Here is a 15,439-nt window from a genome sequence, read left to right as displayed (position 1 = left end):
CACAGTGAGGCCTTTCATAATGACACAGTGAGGCCTTTCACAGTGAGGCCTTTCATAATGAATGACACAGTGAGGCCTTTCATAATGACACAGTGAGGCCTTTCATAATGACACAGTGAGGCCTTTCATAATGACACAGTGAGGCCTTTCATAATGACACAGTGAGGCCTTTCATAATGACACAGTGAGGCCTTTCATAATGACACAGTGAGGCCTTTCATAATGACACAGTGAGGCCTTTCATAATGACACAGGAGGCCTTTCATAATGACACAGTGAGGCCTTTCATAATGACACAGTGAGGCCTTTCATAATGACACAGTGAGGCCTTTCATAATGACACAGGCCTTTCATGACATGAGGCCTTTCACACAGTGAGGCCTTTCAGAATGACACAGTGAGGCCTTTCATAATGACACAGTGAGGCCTTTCATAATGACACAGTGAGGCCTTTCATAATGACACGGTGAGACCTTTCATAATGACACAGTGAGGCCTTTCATAATGACACAGTGAGGCCTTTCATAATGACACAGCGAGGCCTTTCAGAATGACACAGTGAGGCCTTTCATAATGACACAGTGAGGCCTTCATAATGACACAGTGAGGCCTTTCATAATGACACAGTGAGGCCTTTCATAATGACACAGTGAGGCCTTTCATAATGACACAGTGAGGCCTTTCATAATGACACAGTGAGGCCTTTCATAATGACACAGTGAGGCCTTTCATAATGACACAGTGAGGCCTTTCAGAATGACACAGTGAGGCCTTTCATGAATGTGAGGCCTTCATAATGACACAGTGAGGCCTTTCATAATGACACAGTGAGGCCTTTCATAATGACACAGTGAGGCCTTTCATAATGACACAGCGAGGCCTTTCATAATGACACAGCGAGGCCTTTCATAACGACACAGTGAGGCCTTTCATAATGACACGGTGAGGCCTTTCATAATGACACAGTGAGGCCTTTCATAATGACACAGTGAGGCCTTTCATAATGACACAGTGAGGCCTTTCATAATGACACAGTGAGGCCTTTCATAATGACACAGTGAGGCCTTTCATAATGACACAGTGAGGCCTTTCATGATGACACAGTGAGGCCTTTCATAATGACACGGTGAGACCTTTCATAATGACACAGTGAGGCCTTTCATAATGACACAGTGAGGCCTTTCATAATGACACAGTGAGACCTTTCATAATGACACAGTGAGGCCTTTCATAATGACACAGTGAGACCTTTCATAATGACACGGTGAGACCTTTCATAATGACACAGTGAGGCCTTTCATAATGACACAGTGAGGCCTTTCATAATGACACAGTGAGGCCTTTCATAATGACACAGTGAGACCTTTCATAATGACACGGTGAGACCTTTCATAATGACACAGTGAGGCCTTTCATAATTACACAGTGAGGCCTTTCATAATGACACAGTGAGGCCTTTCATAATGACACAGTGAGGCCTTTCATAATGACACGGTGAGACCTTTCATAATGACACAGTGAGGCCTTTCATAATGACACAGTGAGGCCTTTCATAACGACACAGTGAGGCCTTTCATAATGACACGGTGAGACCTTTCATAATGACTCAGTGAGGCCTTTCATAATGACACAGTGAGGCCTTTCATAATGACACAGTGAGGCCTTTCATAATGACACAGTGAGACCTTTCATAATGACACAGTGAGGCCTTTCATAATGACACGGTGAGACCTTTCATAATGACTCAGTGAGGCCTTTCATAATGACACAGTGAGGCCTTTCATAATGACTCAGTGAGGCCTTTCATAATGACACAGTGAGGCCTTTCATAATGACACAGTGAGACCTTTCATAATGACACAGGTGAGGCCTTTCATAATGACACAGTGAGGCCTTTCATAATGACACGGTGAGACCTTTCATAATGACTCAGTGAGGCCTTTCATAATGACACAGTGAGACCTTTCATAATGACACAGTGAGACCTTTCATAATGACACGGTGAGACCTTTCATAATGACTCAGTGAGGCCTTTCATAATGACACAGTGAGACCTTTCATAATGACACAGTGAGACCTTTCATAATGACACAGTGAGACCTTTCATAATGACACAGTGAGGCCTTTCATAATGACACGGTGAGACCTTTCATAATGACACAGTGAGGCCTTTCATAATGACACAGCGAGGCCTTTCATAACGACACAGTGAGGCCTTTCATAATGACACAGTGAGGCCTTTCATAATGACACAGTGAGGCCTTTCATAATGACACAGTGAGACCTTTCATAATGACACAGTGAGGCCTTTCATAATGACACAGTGAGGCCTTTCATAATGACACAGTGAGGCCTTTCATAATGACACAGTGAGGCCTTTCATAATGACACGGTGAGACCTTTCATAATGACACAGTGAGGCCTTTCATAATGACACAGTGAGGCCTTTCATAATGACACAGTGAGGCCTTTCATAATGACACGGTGAGACCTTTCATAATGACACAGTGAGGCCTTTCATAATGACACAGTGAGGCCTTTCATAATGACACAGTGAGGCCTTTCATAATGACACAGTGAGGCCTTTCATAATGACACAGTGAGGCCTTTCATAATGACACAGTGAGGCCTTTCATGATGACACAGTGAGGCCTTTCATAATGACACAGTGAGACCTTTCATAATGACACAGTGAGGCCTTTCATAATGACACAGTGAGGCCTTTCATAATGACACAGTGAGGCCTTTCATAATGACACAGTGAGGCCTTTCATAATGACACAGTGAGACCTTTCATAATGACACAGTGAGGCCTTTCATAATGACACAGTGAGGCCTTTCATAATGACACAGTGAGGCCTTTCATAATGACACGGTGAGACCTTTCATAATGACACAGTGAGGCCTTTCATAATGACACAGTGAGGCCTTTCATAATGACACAGTGAGGCCTTTCATAATGACACAGTGAGGCCTTTCATAATGACACAGTGAGGCCTTTCATAATGACACAGTGAGACCTTTCATAATGACACAGTGAGGCCTTTCATAATGACACATTGAGACCTTTCATAATGACACGGTGAGACCTTTCATAATGACACAGTGAGGCCTTTCATAATGACACAGTGAGGCCTTTCATAATGACACAGTGAGGCCTTTCATAATGACACGGTGAGACCTTTCATAATGACACAGTGAGGCCTTTCATAATGACACAGTGAGGCCTTTCATAATGACACAGTGAGGCCTTTCATAATGACACAGTGAGGCCTTTCATAATGACACAGTGAGGCCTTTCATAATGACACAGTGAGACCTTTCATAATGACACAGTGAGGCCTTTCATAATGACACAGTGAGACCTTTCATAATGACACGGTGAGACCTTTCATAATGACACAGTGAGGCCTTTCATAATGACACAGTGAGGCCTTTCATAATGACACAGTGAGGCCTTTCATAATGACACAGTGAGGCCTTTCATAATGACACGGTGAGACCTTTCATAATGACACAGTGAGGCCTTTCATAATGACACAGTGAGGCCTTTCATAATGACACGGTGAGACCTTTCATAACGACACAGTGAGGCCTTTCATAATGACACAGTGAGGCCTTTCATAATGACACAGTGAGGCCTTTCATAATGACACAGTGAGGCCTTTCATAATGACACAGTGAGGCCTTTCATAACGACACAGTGAGGCCTTTCATAATGACACAGTGAGGCCTTTCATAATGACACAGTGAGGCCTTTCATAATGACACAGTTAGGCCTTTCATAATGACACAGTGAGGCCTTTCATAATGACACAGTGAGGCCTTTCATAATGACACGGTGAGACCTTTCATAATGACACAGTGAGGCCTTTCATAATGACACAGTGAGGCCTTTCATAATGACACAGTGAGGCCTTTCATAATGACACAGTGAGGCCTTTCATAATGACACGGTGAGACCTTTCATAATGACACAGTGAGGCCTTTCATAATGACACAGTGAGGCCTTTCATAATGACACAGTGAGGCCTTTCATAATGACACAGTGAGGCCTTTCATAATGACACAGTGAGGCCTTTCATAATGACACAGTGAGGCCTTTCATGATGACACAGTGAGGCCTTTCATAATGACACGGTGAGACCTTTCATAATGACACAGTGAGGCCTTTCATAATGACACAGTGAGGCCTTTCATAATGACACAGTGAGGCCTTTCATAATGACACAGTGAGGCCTTTCATAATGACACGGTGAGACCTTTCATAATGACACAGTGAGGCCTTTCATAATGACACAGTGAGGCCTTTCATAATGACACAGTGAGGCCTTTCATAACGACACAGTGAGGCCTTTCATAATGACACAGCGAGGCCTTTCATAATGACACAGTGAGGCCTTTCATAACGACACAGTGAGGCCTTTCATAATGACACAGTGAGGCCTTTCATAATGACACAGTGAGGCCTTTCATAATGACACAGTGAGGCCTTTCATAATGACACAGTGAGGCCTTTCATAATGACACAGTGAGGCCTTTCATAATGACACAGTGAGGCCTTTCATAATGACACAGTGAGGCCTTTCATAATGACACAGTGAGGCCTTTCATAATGACACAGTGAGGCCTTTCATAATGACACAGTGAGGCCTTTCATAATGACACAGTGAGGCCTTTCATGATGACACAGTGAGGCCTTTCATAATGACACGGTGAGACCTTTCATAATGACACAGTGAGGCCTTTCATAATGACACAGTGAGGCCTTTCATAATGACACAGTGAGACCTTTCATAATGACACAGTGAGGCCTTTCATAATGACACAGTGAGACCTTTCATAATGACACGTGAGACCTTTCATTCATAATGACACAGTGAGGCCTTTCATAATGACACAGTGAGGCCTTTCATAATGACACAGTGAGGCCTTTCATAATGACACAGTGAGACCTTTCATAATGACACGGTGAGACCTTTCATAATGACACAGTGAGGCCTTTCATAATGACACAGTGAGGCCTTTCATAATGACACAGTGAGGCCTTTCATAATGACACAGTGAGGCCTTTCATAATGACACAGTGAGACCTTTCATAATGACACAGTGAGGCCATAATGACACAGTGAGGCCTTCATAATGACACAGTGAGGCCTTTCATAACGACACAGTGAGGCCTTTCATAATGACACGGTGAGACCTTTCATAATGACTCAGTGAGGCCTTTCATAATGACACAGTGAGGCCTTTCATAATGACACAGTGAGGCCTTTCATAATGACACAGTGAGACCTTTCATAATGACACAGTGAGGCCTTTCATAATGACACGGTGAGACCTTTCATAATGACTCAGTGAGGCCTTTCATAATGACACAGTGAGGCCTTTCATAATGACTCAGTGAGGCCTTTCATAATGACACAGTGAGGCCTTTCATAATGACACAGTGAGACCTTTCATAATGACACAGTGAGGCCTTTCATAATGACACAGTGAGACCTTTCATAATGACACAGTGACACAGGAGGCCTTTCATAATGACACAGTGAGGCCTTTCATAATGACACAGTGAGACCTTTCATAATGACACAGTGAGGCCTTTCATAATGACACAGTGAGGCCTTTCATAATGACACAGTGAGGCCTTTCATAATGACACAGTGAGACCTTTCATAATGACACAGTGAGGCCTTTCATAATGACACAGTGAGGCCTTTCATAATGACACAGTGAGGCCTTTCATAATGACACAGTGAGGCCTTTCATAATGACACAGTGAGGCCTTTCATAATGACACAGTGAGACCTTTCATAATGACACAGTGAGGCCTTTCATAATGACACAGTGAGGCCTTTCATAATGACACAGTGAGACCTTTCATAATGACACAGTGAGGCCTTTCATAATGACACAGTGAGGCCTTTCATAATGACACAGTGAGGCCTTTCATAATGACACAGTGAGGCCTTTCATAATGACACAGTGAGACCTTTCATAATGACACAGTGAGGCCTTTCATAATGACACAGTGAGGCCTTTCATAATGACACGGTGAGACCTTTCATAATGACACAGTGAGGCCTTTCATAATGACACAGTGAGGCCTTTCATAATGACACAGTGAGGCCTTTCATAATGACACAGTGAGGCCTTTCATAATGACACAGTGAGGCCTTTCATAATGACACAGTGAGGCCTTTCATAATGACACAGTGAGGCCTTTCATAATGACACAGTGAGGCCTTTCATAATGACACAGTGAGGCCTTTCATAATGACACAGTGAGGCCTTTCATAATGACACAGTGAGGCCTTTCATAATGACACAGTGAGACCTTTCATAATGACACAGTGAGGCCTTTCATAATGACACAGTGAGGCCTTTCATAATGACACAGTGAGGCCTTTCATAATGACACAGTGAGGCCTTTCATAATGACACAGTGAGACCTTTCATAATGACACAGTGAGGCCTTTCATAATGACACAGTGAGGCCTTTCATAATGACACAGTGAGGCCTTTCATAATGACACAGTGAGGCCTTTCATAATGACACAGTGAGGCCTTTCATAATGACACAGTGAGGCCTTTCATAATGACACAGTGAGGCCTTTCATAATGACACAGTGAGACCTTTCATAATGACACAGTGAGACCTTTCATAATGACACAGTGAGGCCTTTCATAATGACACAGTGAGGCCTTTCATAATGACACAGTGAGGCCTTTCATAATGACACGGTGAGACCTTTCATAATGACACAGTGAGGCCTTTCATAATGACACAGTGAGGCCTTTCATAATGACACAGTGAGGCCTTTCATAATGACACAGTGAGGCCTTTCATAATGACACAGCGAGGCCTTTCATAATGACACAGTGAGGCCTTTCATAATGACACAGTGAGGCCTTTCATAATGACACAGTGAGGCCTTTCATAATGACACAGTGAGGCCTTTCATAATGACACAGTGAGGCCTTTCATAATGACACAGTGAGGCCTTTCATAATGACACAGTGAGGCCTTTCATAATGACACAGTGAGGCCTTTCATAATGACACAGTGAGGCCTTTCATAATGACACAGTGAGGCCTTTCATAATGACACAGTGAGGCCTTTCATAATGACACAGTGAGGCCTTTCATAATGACACAGTGAGGCCTTTCATAATGACACAGTGAGGCCTTTCATAATGACACGGTGAGACCTTTCATAATGACACAGTGAGGCCTTTCATAATGACACAGTGAGGCCTTTCATAATGACACAGTGAGACCTTTCATAATGACACAGTGAGGCCTTTCATAATGACACAGTGAGACCTTTCATAATGACACAGTGAGACCTTTCATAATGACACAGTGAGGCCTTTCATAATGACACAGTGAGGCCTTTTCATAATGACACAGTGAGGCCTTTCATAATGACACAGTGAGACCTTTCATAATGACACAGTGAGACCTTTCATAATGACACAGTGAGGCCTTTCATAATGACACAGTGAGGCCTTTCATAATGACACAGTGAGGCCTTTCATAATGACACAGTGAGGCCTTTCATAATGACACAGTGAGACCTTTCATAATGACACAGTGAGGCCTTTCATAATGACACAGTGAGGCCTTTCATAACGACACAGTGAGGCCTTTCATAATGACACAGTGAGACCTTTCATAATGACACAGTGAGGCCTTTCATAATGACACAGTGAGGCCTTTCATAATGACACAGTGAGGCCTTTCATAATGACACAGTGAGACCTTTCATAATGACACAGTGAGGCCTTTCATAATGACACAGTGAGACCTTTCATAATGACACAGTGAGGCCTTTCATAATGACACAGTGAGGCCTTTCATAATGACTCAGTGAGGCCTTTCATAATGACACAGTGAGGCCTTTCATAATGACACAGTGAGACCTTTCATAATGACACAGTGAGGCCTTTCATAATGACACAGTGAGGCCTTTCATAATGACACAGTGAGACCTTTCATAATGACACAGTGAGGCCTTTCATAATGACACAGTGAGACCTTTCATAATGACACAGTGAGACCTTTCATAATGACACGGTGAGACCTTTCATAATGACTCAGTGAGGCCTTTCATAATGACACAGTGAGACCTGACACAGTGAGGCCTTTCATAATGACACAGTGAGACCTTTCATAATGACACAGTGAGGCCTTTCATAATGACACAGTGAGGCCTTTCATAATGACACGGTGAGACCTTTCATAATGACACAGTGAGGCCTTTCATTCATAATGACACAGTGAGGCCTTTCATAATGACACAGTGAGGCCTTTCATAATGACACAGTGAGGCCTTTCATAATGACACAGTGAGGCCTTTCATAATGACACAGTGAGACCTTTCATAATGACACAGTGAGGCCTTTCATAATGACACAGTGAGGCCTTTCATAATGACACAGTGAGGCCTTTCATAATGACACAGTGAGGCCTTTCATAATGACACGGTGAGACCTTTCATAATGACACAGTGAGGCCTTTCATAATGACACAGTGAGGCCTTTCATAATGACACAGTGAGGCCTTTCATAATGACACGGTGAGACCTTTCATAATGACACAGTGAGGCCTTTCATAATGACACAGTGAGGCCTTTCATAATGACACAGTGAGGCCTTTCATAATGACACAGTGAGGCCTTTCATAATGACACAGTGAGGCCTTTCATAATGACACAGTGAGGCCTTTCATGATGACACAGTGAGGCCTTTCATAATGACACGGTGAGACCTTTCATAATGACACAGTGAGGCCTTTCATAATGACACAGTGAGGCCTTTCATAATGACACAGTGAGGCCTTTCATAATGACACAGTGAGGCCTTTCATAATGACACAGTGAGGCCTTTCATAATGACACAGTGAGACCTTTCATAATGACACAGTGAGGCCTTTCATAATGACACAGTGAGGCCTTTCATAATGACACAGTGAGGCCTTTCATAATGACACAGTGAGGCCTTTCATAATGACACAGTGAGGCCTTTCATAATGACACAGTGAGGCCTTTCATAATGACACAGTGAGGCCTTTCATAATGACACAGTGAGGCCTTTCATAATGACACAGTGAGGCCTTTCATAATGACACAGTGAGGCCTTTCATAATGACACAGTGAGGCCTTTCATAATGACACAGTGAGACCTTTCATAATGACACAGTGAGGCCTTTCATAATGACACAGTGAGGCCTTTCATAATGACACAGTGAGGCCTTTCATAATGACACGGTGAGACCTTTCATAATGACACAGTGAGGCCTTTCATAATGACACAGTGAGGCCTTTCATAATGACACAGTGAGGCCTTTCATAATGACACAGTGAGGCCTTTCATAATGACACAGTGAGGCCTTTCATAATGACACAGTGAGACCTTTCATAATGACACAGTGAGGCCTTTCATAATGACACAGTGAGACCTTTCATAATGACACAGTGAGACCTTTCATAATGACACAGTGAGGCCTTTCATAATGACACAGTGAGGCCTTTCATAATGACACAGTGAGGCCTTTCATAATGACACAGTGAGGCCTTTCATAATGACACACAGTGAGACCTTTCATAATGACACAGTGAGGCCTTTCATAATGACACAGTGAGGCCTTTCATAATGACACGGTGAGACCTTTCATAATGACACAGTGAGGCCTTTCATAATGACACAGTGAGGCCTTTCATAATGACACAGTGAGGCCTTTCATAATGACACAGTGAGGCCTTTCATAATGACACAGTGAGGCCTTTCATAATGACACAGTGAGGCCTTTCATAATGACACAGTGAGGCCTTTCATAATGACACAGTGAGGCCTTTCATAATGACACAGTGAGGCCTTTCATAATGACACAGTGAGGCCTTTCATAATGACACAGTGAGGCCTTTCATAATGACACGGTGAGACCTTTCATAATGACACAGTGAGGCCTTTCATAATGACACAGTGAGGCCTTTCATAATGACACAGTGAGGCCTTTCATAATGACACAGTGAGGCCTTTCATAATGACACGGTGAGACCTTTCATAATGACACAGTGAGGCCTTTCATAATGACACAGTGAGGCCTTTCATAATGACACAGTGAGGCCTTTCATAATGACACAGTGAGGCCTTTCATAATGACACAGTGAGGCCTTTCATAATGACACAGTGAGGCCTTTCATGATGACACAGTGAGGCCTTTCATAATGACACGGTGAGACCTTTCATAATGACACAGTGAGGCCTTTCATAATGACACAGTGAGGCCTTTCATAATGACACAGTGAGGCCTTTCATAATGACACAGTGAGGCCTTTCATAATGACACAGTGAGACCTTTCATAATGACACAGTGAGGCCTTTCATAATGACACAGTGAGGCCTTTCATAATGACACAGTGAGGCCTTTCATAATGACACAGTGAGGCCTTTCATAATGACACAGTGAGACCTTTCATAATGACACAGTGAGGCCTTTCATAATGACACAGTGAGACCTTTCATAATGACACGGTGAGACCTTTCATAATGACACAGTGAGGCCTTTCATAATGACACAGTGAGGCCTTTCATAATGACACAGTGAGGCCTTTCATAATGACACAGTGAGGCCTTTCATAATGACACAGTGAGACCTTTCATAATGACACAGTGAGGCCTTTCATAATGACACAGTGAGGCCTTTCATAATGACACGGTGAGACCTTTCATAACGACACAGTGAGGCCTTTCATAATGACACAGTGAGGCCTTTCATAATGACACAGTGAGGCCTTTCATAATGACACAGTGAGGCCTTTCATAATGACACAGTGAGGCCTTTCATAATGACACAGTGAGGCCTTTCATAATGACACAGTGAGGCCTTTCATAATGACACAGTGAGGCCTTTCATAATGACACAGTGAGGCCTTTCATAATGACACAGTGAGGCCTTTCATAATGACACAGTGAGGCCTTTCATAATGACACAGTGAGACCTTTCATAATGACACAGTGAGGCCTTTCATAATGACACAGTGAGGCCTTTCATAATGACACAGTGAGGCCTTTCATAATGACACAGTGAGGCCTTTCATAATGACACAGTGAGACCTTTCATAATGACACAGTGAGGCCTTTCATAATGACACAGTGAGGCCTTTCATAATGACACAGTGAGGCCTTTCATAATGACACAGTGAGGCCTTTCATAATGACACAGTGAGGCCTTTCATAATGACACAGTGAGGCCTTTCATAATGACACAGTGAGGCCTTTCATAATGACACAGTGAGGCCTTTCATAATGACACAGTGAGGCCTTTCATAATGACACAGTGAGGCCTTTCATAATGACACAGTGAGGCCTTTCATAATGACACAGTGAGGCCTTTCATAATGACACAGTGAGGCCTTTCATAATGACACAGTGAGGCCTTTCATAATGACACAGTGAGGCCTTTCATAATGACACAGTGAGGCCTTTCATAATGACACAGTGAGGCCTTTCATAATGACACAGTGAGGCCTTTCATAATGACACAGTGAGGCCTTTCATAATGACACAGTGAGGCCTTTCATAATGACACGGTGAGGCCTTTCATAATGACACAGTGAGGCCTTTCATAATGACACGGTGAGACCTTTCATAATGACACAGTGAGGCCTTTCATAATGACACAGTGAGGCCTTTCATAATGACACAGTGAGGCCTTTCATAATGACACAGTGAGGCCTTTCATAATGACACGGTGAGACCTTTCATAATGACACAGTGAGGCCTTTCATAATGACACAGTGAGGCCTTTCATAATGACACAGTGAGGCCTTTCATAATGACACAGTGAGGCCTTTCATAATGACACAGTGAGGCCTTTCATAATGACACAGTGAGGCCTTTCATGATGACACAGTGAGGCCTTTCATAATGACACGGTGAGACCTTTCATAATGACACAGTGAGGCCTTTCATAATGACACAGTGAGGCCTTTCATAATGACACAGTGAGGCCTTTCATAATGACACAGTGAGGCCTTTCATAATGACACGGTGAGACCTTTCATAATGACACAGTGAGGCCTTTCATAATGACACAGTGAGGCCTTTCATAATGACACAGTGAGGCCTTTCATAATGACACGTGAGACCTTTCATAATGACACAGTGAGGCCTTTCATAATGACACAGTGAGGCCTTTCATAATGACACAGTGAGGCCTTTCATAATGACACAGTGAGGCCTTTCATAATGACACAGTGAGGCCTTTCATAATGACACAGTGAGACCTTTCATAATGACACAGTGAGGCCTTTCATAATGACACAGTGAGACCTTTCATAATGACACGGTGAGACCTTTCATAATGACACAGTGAGGCCTTTCATAATGACACAGTGAGGCCTTTCATAATGACACAGTGAGGCCTTTCATAATGACACAGGTGAGACCTTTCATAATGACACAGTGAGGCCTTTCATAATGACACAGTGAGGCCTTTCATAATGACACAGTGAGGCCTTTCATAATGACACAGTGAGGCCTTTCATAATGACACAGTGAGGCCTTTCATAATGACACAGTGAGACCTTTCATAATGACACAGACACAGAGGCCTTTCATAATGACACAGTGAGACCTTTCATAATGACACGGTGAGACCTTTCATAATGACACAGTGAGGCCTTTCATAATGACACAGTGAGGCCTTTCATAATGACACAGTGAGGCCTTTCATAATGACACAGTGAGGCCTTTCATAATGACACAGTGAGGCCTTTCATAATGACACAGTGAGGCCTTTCATAATGACACAGTGAGACCTTTCATAATGACACAGTGAGGCCTTTCATAATGACACAGTGAGGCCTTTCATAATGACACGGTGAGACCTTTCATAATGACACAGTGAGGCCTTTCATAATGACACAGTGAGGCCTTTCATAATGACACAGTGAGGCCTTTCATAATGACACAGTGAGGCCTTTCATAATGACACAGTGAGGCCTTTCATAATGACACAGTGAGGCCTTTCATAATGACACAGTGAGGCCTTTCATAATGACACAGTGAGGCCTTTCATAATGACACAGTGATGCCTTTCATAATGACACAGTGAGGCCTTTCATAATGACACAGTGAGGCCTTTCATAATGACACAGTGAGGCCTTTCATAATGACACAGTGAGGCCTTTCATAATGACACAGTGAGACCTTTCATAATGACACAGTGAGGCCTTTCATAATGACACAGTGAGGCCTTTCATAATGACACAGTGAGGCCTTTCATAATGACACAGTGAGGCCTTTCATAATGACACAGTGAGGCCTTTCATAATGACACAGTGAGGCCTTTCATAACGACACAGTGAGGCCTTTCATAATGACACAGTGAGGCCTTTCATAATGACACAGTGAGGCCTTTCATAATGACACAGTGAGGCCTTTCATAATGACACAGTGAGGCCTTTAATAATGACACAGTGAGGCCTTTCATAATGACACAGTGAGGCCTTTCATAATGACACAGCGAGGCCTTTCATAACGACACAGTGAGGCCTTTCATAATGACACAGTGAGGCCTTTCATAATGACACAGTGAGGCCTTTCATAATGACACAGTGAGGCCTTTCATAATGACACAGTGAGGCCTTTCATAATGACACAGCGAGGCCTTTCATAACGACACAGTGAGGCCTTTCATAATGACACAGTGAGGCCTTTCATAATGACACAGTGAGGCCTTTCATAATGACACAGTGAGGCCTTTCATAATGACACAGTGAGGCCTTTCATAATGACCTTTCATAATGACACAGTGAGACCTTTCATAATGACACAGTGACACAGTGAGCCTTTCATAATGACACAGTGAGGCCTTTCATAATGACACAGTGAGGCCTTTCATAATGACACAGTGAGGCCTTTCATAATGACACGGTGAGACCTTTCATAATGACACAGTGAGGCCTTTCATAATGACACAGTGAGGCCTTTCATAATGACACAGTGAGGCCTTTCATAATGACACAGTGAGACCTTTCATAATGACACAGTGAGGCCTTTCATAATGACACAGTGAGGCCTTTCATAATGACACAGTGAGGCCTTTCATAATGACACATTGAGGCCTTTCATAATGACACAGTGAGACCTTTCATAATGACACAGTGAGGCCTTTCATAATGACACAGTGAGACCTTTCATAATGACACGGTGAGACCTTTCATAATGACACAGTGAGGCCTTTCATAATGACACAGTGAGACCTTTCATAATGACACAGTGAGGCCTTTCATAATGACACAGTGAGACCTTTCATAATGACACGGTGAGACCTTTCATAATGACACAGTGAGGCCTTTCATAATGACACGGTGAGGCCTTTCATAATGACACAGTGAGGCCTTTCATAATGACACGGTGAGACCTTTCATAATGACACAGTGAGGCCTTTCATAATGACACAGTGAGGCCTTTCATAATGACACAGTGAGGCCTTTCATAATGACACAGTGAGGCCTTTCATAATGACACAGTGAGGCCTTTCATAATGACACAGTGAGACCTTTCATAATGACACAGTGAGGCCTTTCATAATGACACAGTGAGACCTTTCATAATGACACGGTGAGACCTTTCATAATGACACAGTGAGGCCTTTCATAATGACACAGTGAGGCCTTTCATAATGACACAGTGAGGCCTTTCATAATGACACAGTGAGGCCTTTCATAATGACACAGTGAGGCCTTTCATAATGACACAGTGAGGCCTTTCATAATGACACGGTGAGACCTTTCATAATGACACAGTGAGGCCTTTCATAATGACACAGTGAGGCCTTTCATAATGACACGGTGAGACCTTTCATAACGACACAGTGAGGCCTTTCATAATGACACAGTGAGGCCTTTCATAATGACACAGTGAGGCCTTTCATAATGACACAGTGAGGCCTTTCATAACGACACAGTGAGGCCTTTCATAATGACACAGTGAGGCCTTTCATAATGACACAGTGAGGCCTTTCATAATGACACAGTGAGGCCTTTCATAATGACACAGTGATGCCTTTCATAATGACACAGTGAGGCCTTTCATAATGACACAGTGAGGCCTTTCATAATGACACAGTGAGGCCTTTCATAATGACACAGTGAGGCCTTTCATAATGACACGGTGAGACCTTTCATAATGACACAGTGAGGCCTTTCATAACGACACAGTGAGGCCTTTCATAATGACACAGTGAGGCCTTTCATAATGACACAGTGAGGCCTTTCATAATGACACAGTGAGGCCTTTCATAATGACACAGTGAGGCCTTTCATAACGACACAGTGAGGCCTTTCATAATGACACAGTGAGGCCTTTCATAATGACACAGTGAGGCCTTTCATAATGACACAGTGAGGCCTTTCATAATGACACAG

General features: G+C 43.2%; 1 protein-coding gene across 1 annotated transcript in view; it reads right to left on the bottom strand.

Annotated features, from left to right (window-relative positions):
* atp10b (ATPase phospholipid transporting 10B) overlaps window positions 1-15,439 on the bottom strand; it is a 108,656-nt gene that overhangs the window by 76,829 nt on the left and 16,388 nt on the right.

This window comes from Oncorhynchus tshawytscha, linkage group LG08, assembly GCF_018296145.1.
Source record: "Oncorhynchus tshawytscha isolate Ot180627B linkage group LG08, Otsh_v2.0, whole genome shotgun sequence".
Classification (NCBI taxonomy): Eukaryota; Metazoa; Chordata; class Actinopteri; order Salmoniformes; family Salmonidae; genus Oncorhynchus; species Oncorhynchus tshawytscha.
This window is presented reverse-complemented; position numbering and strand designations above follow the sequence as displayed.